The sequence below is a fragment of the Meleagris gallopavo genome, chromosome 1 (assembly GCF_000146605.3).
Source record: "Meleagris gallopavo isolate NT-WF06-2002-E0010 breed Aviagen turkey brand Nicholas breeding stock chromosome 1, Turkey_5.1, whole genome shotgun sequence".
Classification (NCBI taxonomy): Eukaryota; Metazoa; Chordata; class Aves; order Galliformes; family Phasianidae; genus Meleagris; species Meleagris gallopavo.
This window is the reverse complement of record NC_015011.2, coordinates 135,699,000-135,716,100: the sequence shown is the minus strand read 5'-3', so window position 1 is coordinate 135,716,100 and position 17,101 is coordinate 135,699,000. Positions and strand designations below refer to the sequence as shown.

The 17,101-nt window shown below is 37.9% G+C and overlaps 1 long non-coding RNA gene across 1 annotated transcript in view; it reads right to left on the bottom strand.

The window, feature by feature from the left end:
* The window catches only part of LOC104917404, a 29,119-nt gene extending 18,947 nt beyond the window's left edge, over positions 1-10,172 (bottom strand). Inside the window, exon 1 of the long non-coding RNA XR_002109549.2 lies at positions 10,030-10,172. This is a non-coding gene — a long non-coding RNA (uncharacterized LOC104917404). The remainder of the gene's footprint in view (positions 1-10,029) is intronic.
* Positions 10,173-17,101: the final 6,929 nt, after the last annotated feature.

Sequence of the window (17,101 nt, the reverse complement as noted above, 5' to 3'; positions counted from 1 at the left end):
AGCCCATATTATGACAGCAACTGGCCACTCCAGGATGCACATTACCAAAGCACAAAAGCGCTGCTGAGGCAACTGAAGTAATTCTGCCTCTGGTCTTCTGTCTCACAGCATACCCAGGACACACATTAATGGCTTAATGTCTTATTGCTTAATTAAATGATTAAATGTTTTGAATGCGAATGACAAACTGTTAAGTGGTAGGTTCTGGCACATCTCACCCTGAAAACACATTAAAATCTCTTGCCATCTGAAAACAGGAGATGAGAGGCTCAAGCATTTGGCTGTACACTACATAAAATGAATCCAGCCCAAACACACTGACAGTGACAATGAGTACATAAAAATGCACAAGTTTGCTTCCAGTCTCTGTTATGCAGGAATGAGAAAACAACATATGAACATGTGATTCATCATCAGCTAGCATTAGGAAAGCACCACAGCTCTGACTAAAACCCCCCTGCCAGGTCCACCTTTAATCCTAAAGAACCTAAGTTTGTACCATGCTGCAGGGGACTGCTGACAGAGTTATTGTTTATATGGGGTTTAATCACAAAAAGACAGACCAAGTGATTTAGTTTGTCCTTCGAGCCATGAGATCTCTAGAACTGACCACTATATTCCACTGCAAAACCAGAATGGAAATGCTTAAAGAAGAGCACAGCCTTCAGGCTTGACAACTCTAGAGAAAGAAATTTGAGCAGCTGTTCATTCATTGTAAACTTCAGAGATATACAACAAGGCCAAAAGAGAAACCAAGAGACACCTGAATAAAGCCACTAAAAGTCATGAGCCCACAGAAAATCAACCAGTGTCAAAAATTTGTCCTTGAAGTCAAGCAACAAAGAAACAGAGTCCAAGAGCATAACACATTCTTTAGGTCACATCCTTAAAGAACAGACAGACTTAAAAAAAATTCTCTAAAGACAGAAGTCAAGTTATACAGGTGTACAGCTCTTGATAATGAAATCCAGTACAAAATGAAATAGATCCTACAGGATCCATACAGTAGGCATCTAGTCACGCAGTTCACAGTAGGCGCAGGCTAAGCAGGGCAATGAAAGACAGAAGCTAGTAACTCCCAAGGAAAACTACATGTCCAAGCACAAGGACAAGTTTCACAGGCAGAAAATTGCTTCCTGCTTCTACAGACGAGATTTTTGCCTACATATATGTAGCAAGCTGCCAGTTCAAACATGAAGAGCAGGATATCTTTGTTCAATGGCTCTCTCAAGCAGAGGGAGTTCAAAAACCAACATGTTGCACCTTGAGAAAACGCCCAAGTGCCCATCCAGAGATGGGGTTGGTAGATGACACTCTTCTTTCCAAAATTTATTTCATTAACAATTTTAAAAGGGGTATCATGGTTGCTTTGCATTCTGTCTTAATTTTAAGATAACATGGCACAGAAAATGGATTGTTCATTGATAGAGAAGATGAGCATTACAAAATTCTGGTGTTCTAATGACAATCACAATTCTAAGTCACAAATTCAAACAATAAATCTTATATAAACAGTATCTCAAAGTTCAGATTTCGGGGGGTTATATAAAAAATATTTTTATAAATCCTTCTACCTCAAGATTTATTGATTATTTTCAATAATTTTTTTTTAATGGTGTCAAATAGAGAAAATGCATTAATTCATAGTTTAAAAGTAATTCTCACCACTTTCACTTTCTCTTACCGAGTAGAATCCTTCTCCAGTAGAATTATTTCAGTTTTTCTAACCTACTTCTAATCCTTATCTAGCCCATTGTTTCTGTGTTTTGTTTCACTTTAATTCTTGTCTTCTTCTAGTACACTGTATTTATTTTAGCCAACGCTCATCCTAATTGTGGTTTCTCCCCTCCCTCTCCCCCAAGAATTCTTTTATGTCATTAAAATAATTTTGAATTCCCAACCAATCCTTCTGTGTTCCAAGCACCACTTCCAGCTTGATACTACCCACAAGCGCAACAGCCTGCTCTCTCTTCCATCATTACTGGAAATAGAGATTACCAGCTAGGCAGTATCGAGAGTCAGATATCCTTGTGTCTTCACAAACATATTCAGAAACTGAGTGCATTTCACTTTGGCCATTGAAAGTCTCAAGCATGATTTATCCATCCTCAGCTTCAATGATCTCCTTAGTTTTAATCTGTTGCTTTTAAAGTTTATCAAGTTTCAGTTATTCTTGTACAGGGGGTAGTACCAGTATTCTAGGTGGATGGATTGGTTCTTTTTATCATTCCAAAAAGAAATTATTTTTCAGTATTAGTAAAAAGACTATCTCCTTAAATGACCTCCTGCAGAAAACAAGAACAGTGGTCTCTTTCCATAAAAGCAGCTCCAAAAGACTTATTTCTTGCATCATATTCAACCCCCTTGCTGACTTGGTACCATTTAGCTTTGTCTCTAGTATAATATTTAAAATAGATGATCGGACAACAGGCGTTTTCTAACAGCAAGTCAGCTATAATAAACTTAGACAAGTGGTACAAAGCAGATTGAATTTGATTTCTGTAATGTATGCTACTGGCACAATTTCATTTGGGGAAATCAGAAGTCTAGCAGATTGGTTGAGGCCATTGTTATAATGATGCTCTTCCTTCATGCCCCTGCTGTTGAAGGGATGCATGCTGAGATAATGAATCAGATTAAGTACCATGATGACACATTCAATTATGCTTTTTCTCCAGAAAGGTCACCAGATTTTGGCAGGTAGGTAACAACCAGCTTTGGAAAGGAAGCAAAGAGCTTCCCCTCTTTCCTAACATAGTGACCTAGGAACAGTGACATGCACATTTGAGGCCAGGAGGCTTGATTATTGTTATTCAGCTTCAGTTTGCAGAAGGTTCAGAAGCTTGTATGCACACCAGAGCAAACATGACATCCTTTATATGAACTATGAAATGGATTAATTTTCCTAAGCTAATACCTTCACATCAGTCAATGGAGTTCTTCCACAGTCAGTAACAAGTGGGTCTCCTTATGTGAATTGGAGTAGATGTTGGGAAGCAAAATCTTACAGTAGTAAATCATCCTTATTCCCACATATTCCTCTGCTAATCATTTTTTAGGTGATCAGTCACCAACATCATGGCAGTGACTTTTCCCACTCACTCAGTAACAACCAAACCATCAGTGTGCTATTAGCACTCTATGGGCTGAAACTAGGGCATGGGGAGGGCACAGCACAGCACTAACTCAAGTTATGGCAAATAATTTTATGCATTTTGATACATCCGCTAAATACAGTCCTGTGAACAGCAAAAAAAAAAAAAATGCAGCCATGCTTACTGTTTTAATAAAGGAATTTGAGAATAGGTTTAATGATTTTATATCTTGAAACTTTTATAAGCTCTGTCTTAGAAATATCCCTCACTTCATAATCACATCTTGTTTGTGTCATTGCTGTTTGGCAGCATGTATACATGTGAACAACTGTTTTCAAGGATGAAGTATGGAAAGAATAAAGTTTCATCAAAAAAATGTAATGAACACTATGAGAACTCTTTAAGAACTGCAACCACTTCCACAGAACCAGCCTGATACAAAAACAAGGTCAAACATCCCACTAGTTGTCTGGTTTTGTTGCTCTCTCTCATGTTTTAATAAAAAAATACTAAAACAGTTTTGCTACTTGTGTACATTAGCTATGCTATGTATTTTATATGCAGCCCAAGACAACAACTCTTCACTCAGTGCAGCCCAGGCAAGCCAAAACACTGGATATTCATGACATAAGGTTTCAAATGTACATGTAATTTGTGGGGTTTGCAAACAAAGTTCCATCTTGCTTTAATCTGCCTTAGTTTGTTTATTCAGTTGCTTTAAATTATTACACAAAATAGAAACTTTGTACCTCTTATTTTAGGAATAGTTCTAACATACTTGCTGCTTAGTCAAAAGCCTGGCTTCACCCATCGCTTCATTTCCTTTTGTTACACCTTTTGCTCTTTGCACAGGAAAGACATTAGGAAGAAATGACACAGAAGCAGCTGAGACCTGAGGAAGCGTGTCAACTAACCATAATAGTAAATACAGAAAAGCTACCTTTGTAGACAGCAACCAGGTACATGCTTCATATAGACAGAGCAGATTCTGAGACATTCTAAAATATATTCCCCAACCCAGATGCACGCTTTCCATCGTGTTCAGGTGACACTGAATAATTTTGTAAACATTTTTAATCTACACTAAAGCACCAAGGACGACTCACATGCCTAGCAATATACAGGGCTCAAATAATTTGCCGAGTCGTGAATAAGTAGTTGGAGTATTTAGTTACATATTTTTCTTCTTAAACTATAATTGTGACATTGCCCATGGGCTTTACAAAGTTTATAAAGGAGAACACGTGCCATCCAATATGTATGTGAAAAACTTCTGTTATTCTGATATCTTTGGTTTAGGTTTGTTGTTGTTTCTGCTTGCTTTATTTTGTAATTAAGTTTATGGATTGACATTTTTACTTAAAACAGCACTCAGATGCTGTCATTTATATGAGAACTTGCTCAAGTATTGTAGCAAAAAAGCAGTCCACGTGGATAAACACCTTCAATCTAAGCCTCTGCTGTTCTTAGTTGAATTAAATGCCATGAAACATTCAAGAAACCCACAGTGGTTCGGGATGCCATCTAGCATGCTGGGGGAATATTGACACTGCTGGAAAGGATACAGAATTTCATTGCCGTTTAGTTCTGAGCAACATCTTCACCATCTCATCACTAGATGGCGGCGACCTTCACAAATCTCTAATCAATGAGAGCTTTATTCTCAACGGCACTTGCCAAATGCATGCTTCTCCCTTCTTAAAATCCATCAGCACCTCTTTGCTTTCTGTTTTGCACACTTTCCTGCAGAATGCTTTTGCAAACAGCATAGTAGATCTATTTTTAGATAAGGGCATTTTGGAGAGAAAAGGCTATGTCTAAGGCTGCAAATTAATCATTTCAGAAGTAGATCATTTCACGAGACTTCGACAGCCCTGTAATGTAGCAACTACCCCATGTTCAGTCTAAATGACAGTCAAAAATAAGCTAAATATATCTTTACTAGTAAATATAGCATTATATTATGCAAAGATTTATTTCAGTCATTTTTATAACTAAAGTGTACATTGATTAAAGACAGATTTTCTTCCTCAATGTCTGTCACTTAACATGCTCCCCTCCCCATATGGCCAATTTAAATATCCACATAAAGATCAGTCGTAAATATTTACTTATGTGAATGTCACAAATGCAAGACCAAGCCCATCTATGAATGGATGAGTTAGTGTGGGAGTAGAGAAGGAGTATATGGAGTAAAGAGTTCAAAAACCTGTGAAGTGATCTTTCCTCCCCCAGCTTGCAAGCTATAGATATAGTTCACATTTGAAGAGAGGAAAAACTTTCTAGTTTCTAACATACCAGCTTCTGGAAGTTCACATAGATCAATATAGTGTAGTGATGACATTTCATATCACAAATGCAAAATAGCCTTATGTGCAAACCTATGCATACATTTGGATGCAGAAACAGGTATTACTTACACATAACCAGCACTCTTCTAACATGTTTATCACCATGCTACTTATTAAGAATGAAACAGGAGAAATCAGACCCCGTATAGGTATGAGTCCACTGAGGTGGTTCTTATTTCACTCTCATTATTTCATTGTAACCTAGGAGACTTCCCCCTGTTTGGGGAAACACAATCACCTACTTAGTTGATGGAATAACTCTCACACTGAAGCATCCTCTTTTTTTTTCTTTTTAAACTACAGAAACTGCTTAGGGTTATCCATCTTCACATAGGTACTTCTCTGAAGAGCCTAAAGTTAGACAAGCTTGCTTGTGACCTTTCTGATAATGCAAGTTGCCTTCAGTCTCTGGGATGAAGCATGAATAGTTTATCTACTTTCTTGTACTGTAAAAAGAAGCCTAATGAATTTCAAGGAAAAATATCAGCTTACACCAAGCAGGAGTGCAGATAGAACTGCTATCTGTAAGTCTCCTGTACAGTAATGCAGTGCTAGCACTAGGTTCTCAATATATAAGAGGTTATAATAAAAATAGTGTCCAAAGTGAATAGGCCTTGAGTTTACAAGATAAGTGTATCAGTTATTCAGGCTATCACTTAATCAACACTGACCTCGTAAGACAGTTTCAGCTCCTTGGTACTCTGACCCTTGGTCCCCACACTTAAGAACCTACTTCAATTGCACAGAGTCACCTAGTTTCACATGATGATAAGTTCTGTGAGATTTGATAGTTAGGAAGCATGAGCAATTTTCTTTACAGTTAGTTGTAATCCATATAGTAATTAAGACTGAAGAATGTCTTCAACCACACACCTGAAGAGCAAAAATCTACTGATTAATAATTTAATTGAAATATGGAAGATTTTCTTTACCAATCTAATGTTTAGCCACTATTTTCTTCATTTTGATTAAAATTTCAACATCTGGTTTTTTGTTTTTTTTCCTATATTCTTCACAAGTCCAGACTATTTATACAGAACACTGCAGTGGAGCACTTCAGATAAAAGCGTAATGATTGGAATGGTGTTAACTCTCCCCCCCCCCCATCTGACTATATAGGTATGAGAAGAAATCACCAAACTTTCTGTAGCAGAGACACACTGGCTGTTTGATCATCCCGTATTGTACAGATCAGATCAGAGTTCCAGTGTACTAGCGTATTTTTAAAGAACTTCAGTTGCTAAGAGTTAACGAACTGGGCAAACAGTTAATAATAGTCACTATTAGCTCCTCTAGAAAATAGAAGGTTTCCAGAGTCTCTTCAGACTGCATATATTGGAACAACCATTTTAGGAGAGTGCGTTCTTGTCCCAGCTAAGCAGGAAAGGGAAACTTAGAAATCTAGGCACTGAAATCTTACAAACAATATTAGATTTTCTAAATATTAGATTTTCTTTTTAAGTTCTTTATGGTGATAGTGGTGAGGTGCTAGCACAGAGTGCCCAGAGAGGCTGTGGGTGCCCTGTCCCTGTAGGTATTCAAGGCCTGGTTGAATGGGGCCCTGAGCAGTCTGCCTAATATTAAATGTTGGAGCTTCGTGATCCTTTAGGTCCCTTCCCTCCCAAGCCATTCTATGATTCTATGATGATTAAATAACAATAATAGAACTGTTGAATGAGCATTAAGGATAAAAACATCTCAAACTTATTACTTCCTTGCCAAGTTATTTGTAGGTATTAAAAGATAAGTATTCCAAATAGTATTGGACTAGCTACTGTGTCTGACAAGCATTTATAAACTTGCCACAACATAACCAGTCCATTTTACTTATCACTTCTATTTAATATGCCAGTTTTGCTCACTCTTGAGAAAGAAGTTAGAGATAAGGCAGCAGCTAAGAGAGCACCAAGAACTGAGAAGCATACTCAAATTAATTAGCAGCATGAACTATGCTGCTGCACGTAAAGATGTCAATCCCTTCTCACAAATAAAGTCTCTTTCCAGAAAGAGAAAGAACTGTACACAGAAAATCACTCCCTTGTCTAAGCAAGGTGCAGATCTTAAGCTTTGTCCCTTCTGAATATTCACAGTTCTCCCTTTAAAAAAAAAAAAAGTGAGCTAAAGTCTCTACCTTTGCTTTTGTGTGTGCACCACTGAGACCCTTGGCAACTAAGAGATGTTCATGCAAAGTTTTTATCCACTAAGAATCTCAGATACAAACATAATCTACACTCTAAACTATTTAGACACAGTAAGATTAAAAGCATTTGCATTAAGTAGCATCCCTTCAAGGTGCAGAAGTATTATTTTATTCAGTTTACAAACAGTGAAGTCAAAGCCCGTAAAAGGAATGAACATACGGTGCATATATGCAGAGGGAACATAGAGTCTGCCCAGACAGGACAAAAGAGCTTACAGCATACATATTCCTCCTGAACCTTTTTCACATACATCTTTCCCTCCTGCCCCCCCAGCCTTGAAGACTGTTGTTTCTGAGAAACAGATGCTTATCATTTGGACTTCAGTTATAAGCAGTGTATAGGCTGTAACTAGAAGGCTAAGCTTCTTGCCCTCTCCATTGCCTTTAAATCACTGAAAGACAGCAGTTCTCAATATTTCCAGTTTAGCTTTGTGATTTAAGGTTGATTTGTTACAAGGTAACTCAGAGCTGAAGACCTGGAAAGTCTTTGCCATCAAATGGAGCCAAGAAGAACTATCATATCATGTTGCTGTCATTGGTGATGTCATGCATTCAGCAACGGGACCTCTCCAAGCAGTCTACAACACCAAAAAGTGGAATCAGAAGGAGGTGGAAAGCAAAGTGGGATAAAGAATGAAAAAAAGATTAGATTTACTGTTCAAATCCACAGAAAGAATGAATTTTCTTGGAGTAGGAATAGTCGCTGTAGTGAGGTATCTAAGAGGTACCTTAGTTGTACATTTGTCTGGGGTTTAAGGTCCTTGTTAACTCCCCTCAACTCCCAGTACATTCATTGAACACGTGTTGTTGTAAAAGAGTATGTTTTTGCCAAACATGAAATAAAAGCAAAATAAATTAGATTGCTAAGTGTTCTAGCAGTATTTTAAACCTTAAAATTGCACATTGTTACACACCCAGAAGAAATACTCATCCTTTAACATACTGGATCAAAGTACAGGCTTCAAAGTTTTTCTTATTTTCTCACACAAGTAAAATTCTGGAATTACAATCCTGAAGACCCCATAAACCACTGCATTGGCACAGCCCACAGGTTTGCAAAGGTGAGATTCTAACAAGGATGACAACAGTCAGATTGCTAGAGCTCTTTTGTAAATAATAAGAGGATGGTATGCCAACAGAAATAAGACTGAAGACTCAAAACTAACTCAAATACACATTACCTCTAAGGCTTGCAGGAAAAGCAATCTGCCCAGCCAACGGTTTACACACTAGATGGAAAACTCTTCTGCAAGATTTAACTCCTATTGCTTCTGAAACCAGCTGTTAAAACACTGCCAGTTCAATCTCCCTTCTTCTCTAATACCATTCTATTGAATAACACAGCAAACCAAATGTTCATTTTGCAAGTAACACCATAAGTAAAAGCAAACAATAAAAAAACTTAGTAAGTCTTTTGCAAAAGCTTCTTTACTTTTTCCTTACTGGACTTCATTTTTCCTGGATAGTCCTTATATCTTAGATTCTAATTACTTAAGTATATTTAGAAATCAGTTTCCCAAACTTAAGTTATAATATTACCAATGTATTTATCCATCCATATTTTGAAGAACACAGAAATATTAATGTTTGTAGATTAGTCATTGCCTAGTGAAAGTAGCTGTGTAGCTTTAGCCTTGTTCCGCTAACTCCATCTTCCATAGTACATTACAGACAGCTTTTCATGATTTATGACTCCTGTGAAAAAGTAAAATCCATGATGTATCAGATTATCTCTTAATTGGAAACTCTGTCCACAGGAAAAAAAAATGAAAGCAATGTGTGCTTGAACTACAATTTTGGGAAGCATAATACAGGATTCTTCAGCACATTTCTTTACATTTTTAATTGAAGATTTTCTTATTGAAAGCATCTTCTGCCTGCCTTCAATGCTGCTCTCCCTCAGGCCCCAAAAAATAAAAAAAATAAATCACTGATTTAAACTGATAGTTGCTTTGCTACCGCAGAAAAAAATTGTTGTTTTCACCTACTATCATAACAATATGTGGAGACATCAAGAAAACTCAAATTATATGATGAAGTTAAGAAAAACAAAAATAGATTTGTTCTTATTATTTCAAATCCACACTGGAAGCTTTAAGTTTCCCTATATGGTTGCTTATTTTCTCCTTCTAGCTGAGAAGGATTTAGTCTAGAATTCTAAGAGCTGCTAAACTGCTCAGATAGTTCTACAGACAGATGTAGCTGCTGACATAGACAGGGAATCCTACTACTGTCAAAGAAAGTAGGACCTGCATGAAAAAAGCTGCTTTGAACAGAGTTTTGCTTAGAAAGAAGCAAAATTGCTTCTGACAGGTTCTTGGTGACAATAGGCAAAGCATTCATGGGTAGGCTAACGGTCATATACAAAAAGAAGGGAACTCACCCAACTGGTGAAGGGGCTCTCTGGATCTGAAGCACTCCTTTCCAGGAAGCAGCCTAGGTCCAAGAAATGCTTGCCGTTCAGTGGCTGACCCTTATACGAGCGCAGGACATCTGGAGCATGAGTCCACCCCATCTAGTCATGTGGGGATCACAGGTGCAAACAATTGGCCTGTGCTCCCTGGGCCAGCCACACTCCTTCACCAAGTGCTCAATCAAGAGTTCAAGCTCTGACCAAACAGTTTCCTTACAGACAGTAACGCAGATGGATATTTTTGTTCATTTATTTTGTATATTTAAACAAAAAATATATATAACAAGAAAAAGTGTGGTGTGGAAATCATGATTAAAAAAGACAACGTTCTCCGTCGCTTTCAAGTTTTTGTATAGAAACTTTTACAAATCTTTATTTTTCATTTACTCAAAGTATCCAGAAGCATAGTGTCGATATATTTGCTCCCCACTGCACTACTTTTAAGTATGAACAGGAAAGAAGTTCAACTGGTTTATAATTAATCCTTTTTTTTTTTAACTTAGAGGTTTTTAAGTTGTTTTGCATATATACATAAGACTGTTACCATACACTGTTTCTTTGTTTTTAAAAATCTGTACTAGTGAAATGAACCAGAAACAGTCAAATTTGTCTCGAATGCAATTTGCATTACTTTGGGTCTCTTAAAACTTCTGTAAGTGCAAAATTATAAAACTGTTAACTCAATAGAAGTATATAATTATTGCATTTTTTCATGTCATTCTGCAAATGCCCACACTGGATTATCAAAACATACCTTGCCTGTAGAAATACTTGTAAGTATCAGAGAATCAAGCATAGGCCAACGAGTTAATCAAGTATGTGCATGGCACAGGGCACCAAATCCCTTCATATTATACTAGATGATGTAGGAAAACAGAAGGTGAGTCAGAACTTCCCACATCTGCATGTCATATTTCTCTAGAAACATACTCAAGAGTTCCTAAAATATAATGAGTCACACCAAAGCATTTCTAGGGAGTATGAGTAGTTTAACAGAAAGGTAATTAGGTTTTAGCTAAGTATGTCTGAAAGCACCATTTTAATTATCTCCATTGCTTGAATTGAAAAAGCAGCACCATCCACATGCCCATGAATGGAAGCAAATTGTCTTCGTTTTTGCAGAACTACATCAAAAGAAATAAGGTCAGCTTCTTAATGTCAAACTGATATCTGGAGGATTTAGCTCTCTTACCTTCAGGCAATCTGACATTAGAAAAACATAATAAGTTCACATTGATTGCTGGGGAAGAAAAGAAAGGTGACCCCAAGATCTCACCTTTGTCTAACGTGGAATGCCTTTTCCATTCACACTGCAATACTGGTCTTTATTTTGCAGTCACTCCAGTGTGGGTTAACCTGGCAGCAGCTCAGCACCATAGAGTCCATCGCTCACTGTCCTCAAGGGATGAGGGAGAGAATTGAAAAAAATATATAGCTCATAGGTTGAGATAAAAATTGTTTACTATGATAGAAGAGGAAAATGGAAATAAAAGTACAATTATAACAACACATATAGCTACAACTCAATTACTCAGCACCTACTGACCCACCAGCAACACAAAGTGTCACCATCACCAAACTACACCTTAAGCAGGGGCCACTCTAGCCACCAACCCATGGCACATTCCTATTGTAGCAGCATGTAGATCTACTGAGAGCAATGAGGTTAAAGGGCAAGCTCTCTGTTCTCAGAGCCTTTCTCAGCACTTGCTGCAGCCTGAGCACATTCTTCATTTTTGCTTCTCACCTTTGACAGTGCAACATAAAAAATAATCCACCACTTGTAAAATAGATTAGAGGGAAGCATGTTTTTTGTGTAAATTTCAGCTAAAGTCTTCAGAACTAATTGTGTGTATTGACTGGGGACAGTGGTGGTTTTTGCTGCAGGGATTTTTGTTCTGCAACAGTTCCTAGGTAACTACAGGCCTGTCAGCCTGATCTCAGTGCCTGGGGTCGTTATGATACAGATTATCTTGAGTAAGATCACATGCCATGTGTGGGACAAACAGGGAATCAGGCTTGACGGACTTGTATGATTAAGTGACCCGCCTGATAGGTGAGGGAAAGGCTGTTGATGTAGTCTACGCAGCCTATGACTGTCTCCCACAGTGTTGTCCTGGAGAAGCTGGCAGCCTATGGCTTAGACAGGTACACCCTTTGAATAAAGAACTGGCTGGAGGACTGGTAAGCTGGTGAACAAAGTTAAATCCAGTTGGCAACCAGTCACGAGTGGTGTTCCCCAGGGATCAGTACTGGGCCTGTCCTGTTTAATATCTTTACTGATGATTTGGATGAAGAGATTGAGTGTACCCTTGGTAAGTTTGAAGATGACACAAACCTGGTGTGAAGTTGATCTGCCTGAGGGTATGAAGGCCCTACAGAGGCTGGATTGATGGACTGAGGCTGATGGGATGAATTTTGACAAGACCAAGTGTCAGGTCCTGCTGTTTAGCCACAGCAACTCCAGGTGACAATACAAGCATTGGGCAGAGTGGCAGAAAGACTGCATGGAAGAAATAATCCTGGGGCATTGGTCAGTGCTCAGGTAGACATGAGCCAGCGGTGTGTCCAGGTACCCAAGAAGGACAACAGCATCCTGGCTTGCATCAGAAATAGTGTAGTCAGTAGAAGCAGGAAAGTGATTGTCCCTCTGCACTAGGCACTGGTGAGGATGCACATGAATACTGTGTTCAGTTCTGGGACCCTCATTACAAGAAAGACATTGAGGCCTTGGAGAGTGTCCAGAGAAGGGCAATGAAGCTGGTGAAGGGTCTGGAGCACAAATCTTATGAGGAGTGGCTGAGGGAGCTGGGATTGTTTAGTCTGAAGAAGAGGATTCGTAGTGGAGACCATATTGCCTTCTGCAACTACCTGAAAGGAGGTTGTGGAGAGGTGGGGGGTCAGCCTCTTCTCCCAGGTAACCAGCAATAGGACAAAAGGGAATGGCCTCAAGTTTTGTCAGGAAAGTTTCAGGTTGGATATTAGGAAAAAATTCTCTGAAGGAGTTGTCAGGCACTGGAATGTCCTGCCCAGGGATGTTGTTGAGACACTGTCTTGGAAAGTGTTCAAGAAATGTGGAGATGTGGTACTAGGAAACATAGTTTAATGAGCAATATGGATGACAGGTGGACAGTTGGACCAGATGATCTTGGAGGTCTTTTCCAACCTTAATGATTCTATGATTCTATGAATACAGAGACCCCTGAGTGCCTGGACTTAGTACACTGTTTTGCATATCAAGTAGATACAAAATTGTCAGCACTAAAAGAGTATGTAGTCCAGCTAGGTACACAATACGTTGTATGGCAGTTATATAGCACATACAGGTAAACACTTGTTTGAGATACTCATTCTTTCCAATGCACAAATAAGAAATCATCTTAAAATAAGGAAACCAAAGGACACTCCTTCAACTTTCTAAAGTCTTTTTTAAGATGTTGATAAATAAAGGGCAAGTTCTTTTAAGCAGCTTGCTATGAATGCACATTGAATGCTAGAAGTTACCTTTCTGCAGCACAGAATGTCATTATTACATCATTTAGATTTTCATGAGTGGCACAAAATGTCTCTATTGTGCCTGCAACAACATGCTGAGTGTAACCAGACTAAGAGCTCCAGGTTCACACTGTTTGGTTCTGTCTGATCAGAGCTGACACTTTCAGTAAAGATAAACAAAAATGCTATATAACACTTCTGTCACTTCTGCATTGTCGATCAATAGCTTTCTCTTTCTACTGTGGAGTAGCCTAATTCTTTTCTTGGTGTCTCTCTGTTGCTAGGTGCATCTCTGATGTCTCTTGCTAGTTATATCTCATTTTGTTCCTTTGGTACATCTGATGTTATCTTCATTTGCTTATGCTTTCTCCTTTTATACTTTCTTTTAAAATGAGACTCAGCCTGGACTGTGTGTTCCTTTATGCATAACAGAACTCAGAGTTCTCACTGTCTGAGTTTTTCAATGAATTTTCATCTTTTTTTCACTCCGTCATGGCCCATCACAGCAACAATGTTTTAATTTTTTTTTTTTGTATAGCCACTAAGTTTTAGTCAATGTCTTCCAGAAATCCTGACTTGGCCACAGTATTCTAACTGCCTCACTTATGTCTCAGATTCTACTAATTTTATCATAGAGTCATAAAAATTGTTTGAGTTGGAAGGGACCTTTACATGCCATCTAGTCCAACTCCCCTGCAATGAACAGGGACATATACAGCTAGATCAGGCTGCTCGGAGCCCCATCCAGCCTGACGTACAGCATCTCCAAGGATGGGGCATCCACCACTTATCTGGGCAACATATTCCAGTGCCTCACCACCCTTACTGTAAAAAAAATTCTTCCTCATATCCAATCTAAATCTCCCCCATTCTAGTTTGAAACCATTTCCCCATGTCCTACCACAACAGTCCCTGCTAAAGAATCTGTTCTCTTCTTACAGACTCCGCTTTTCTTTAGCATTAGTATACTTTAAAATTTCTTAAAGTAAACTTGTTTTTATTCTTTGAACTAATCTTTTCATTACCAATAATTTAGTTTTTCCTTAGCTACACTGGGATCATGAAAAAACCAGGACTGTTCATTTGCTTTACTGGTAGGAAATACATTTCCTCATGTTGTTCTTTAATTCAGGCTATTGAGTCAGACCATCCTTCAGAAGTTCAATTTTTCAGGCTATATCTACTTTCATCTTTCATATTTCCAAATGCTATGTGTATTACATATCATTGGTACACAGTAACCAACCACCACCTAGACTGCCAGTGATTGAAGGGCTTACCTTTTCTTTTTTTTCTTTTTTAGGTTTGTTGTGCAGGGATTGTAAATGTACTTTGGTGACGTGCAAGTTCAAAGGGTCCTTTGTAAGGACCATTCCACAGGGTATGGTTTTACACGGTTATATGAACGTATGAATCATCTACTCATACATTCTGCCCTTTGGAAGATCTGATCTTTAGAGGAGTCTGCAACTGCTAGACAAAACTGAGAGTGAACTAACACCTGACATATAACAGGTAACCTTATAACAAGAGGTAGTTAGAGGAACACTGGCTGACATGGTCCAACACAGTCCAGCTCCATACCACATCTTGTAACAACTGACCATAGTCAGACATCTGTGGAGCATATTGTCGTTACCTTTAAAGGATGTGTCACCTGGGAAATGCAGACATTCAACAGGTATTTCAGATTCTTACCAGATTCTGCACTGGATGGTTCAGTGCTGTCTTCATATCTCCTTATCCTTCCCTGGTAGCAGTCGCAGAGCTTGCACTGTGAATTCTCTGCTTGAAGCAAAGCTAACAATCTCTGAATCTGCTCATCCAATTATGTGATTGCTTAGCAACAACCTTGTCCCCAGGAACACTGAAAGCTGGAAGTGTACAGATAATGTAACTTATTCAAAGATTTATGCTGACCAATAATGTCCCTCCTCATTTCTTCTATCAACCATTCATATTAACACTGCTAACTACTTCAGCACTTAGTAGTCCTAAGTTCCTTCTAATGTAAACTGGGGGAGCTGACTTCTGTAAATACTGTCAATAAAATAAACTGCACATGGGCCCATGTCAAAGATGTCTATCACGTCTGTTTTTTGCATTCAGGAAGCTGTATTTGGTTTAACTCTGGAAGTAGCATATGGCACTGTAAAAAATATCAATCAGTAAATTAAGTCACACCCTGCATACCAAGACAAGAAGTTGTGTTTTTCATTTCATAGAAAAATGTAACTAGCTCTGTCCTATAGGGCACAGTCATGGAAGTGGAGGGATCTTATGGCACGCTACAGAAACAGTTTAAATGGGTGTCTCCTTCTTTGGGGACCAGGCTTTTAGGCAAAGTCAATAGAAGTTCTCATTAGAGAAATTGCAAAAAATTAAGGAGCAATTAAAATCATATGGCCTGTTTTGCAGGGCAATCTTGAAATATATGGGTTTTCAGAGAGAAAAGGAAGATAATGTGCTATCTGAAAACAAGATATTAAAGTTATTAGCTAAGGTCAAAAAATCTCAGCCTATAGTTTCATACTTTCATTTTCTTCCAGCTGCTTAATTATACTGTTTTCTTTCTTTTTTTTTTTTCCCAGTGTATTTTAATGCATGCTAACATCTCTTTTTTTTTCTTTTTTTTTTCTGTATAAGTCAAGAAATATCATTTCAATGAAAGACTAAAAAAAATCATCCCCCCCAGAAATTCCAGAGAGTGAGAGGATAAGTATTTTGACAAACTGCTACTGTCACCTCCTTCTCTCTCTTCAAGAAAAATAGCAAAGAATGAGGCTCTTAAAGAAAAATCCTATCTTCCTATCGCTTTTTATTTGATCTGTGAGATAAAATAAGCATTTTCAGTATGTAGTGGAGATTGGAATAAAAGTGTCAAGGCTAAGACTCAGGAGTTATTGAAAACGATGACTTATATCTGGGCAGTATACTATAAAGAAGCACACTTTTAAAACAGACATATTTTACATGTAGCACTGGCTGTATATAAGAATTATACATTAATCTAAAAGTTTTTCCAGTAAAGTATAATGAAATCATTTATTTTTCCATTTTGAGCAAAACCAAAAATTCATACAATGTACGTGTTGTGAACAGTGAAGAATGACTAAATGATATACAAGCTCTAAAGGGAAAAGTCCTTAACAAGATTTATACATGCCTCTCTTCTTGCTCTATTTAAATTAATTCTACTCAGTGTAACTTTAATATGGAAATAAAGAAAATGAACACCTGGAAAACACAGAAATGAAAGTTACAACAGGGACCAAAATGTAGATATTGGAGCAGAGACAGGCATCCTGGACTTTTCCTCAAGATGAGGTCTGTGGGGAAAAGGAGAAAGGAGCATCACCAAACTTTATGCACCTCATGACTTACAATTCTATCTTTACAACTTTGGTGAGACTTTTCTTATAAAGTCACTTTAGAATTGTAAAAATGTTAGAAGTGATTCAGGATGTTCCTTTTCAGGTAACACTCAGGTATGTTTTGCTTAATGATGAAATAATCATAGTGTATAATTACATTTTATGATCTTCAG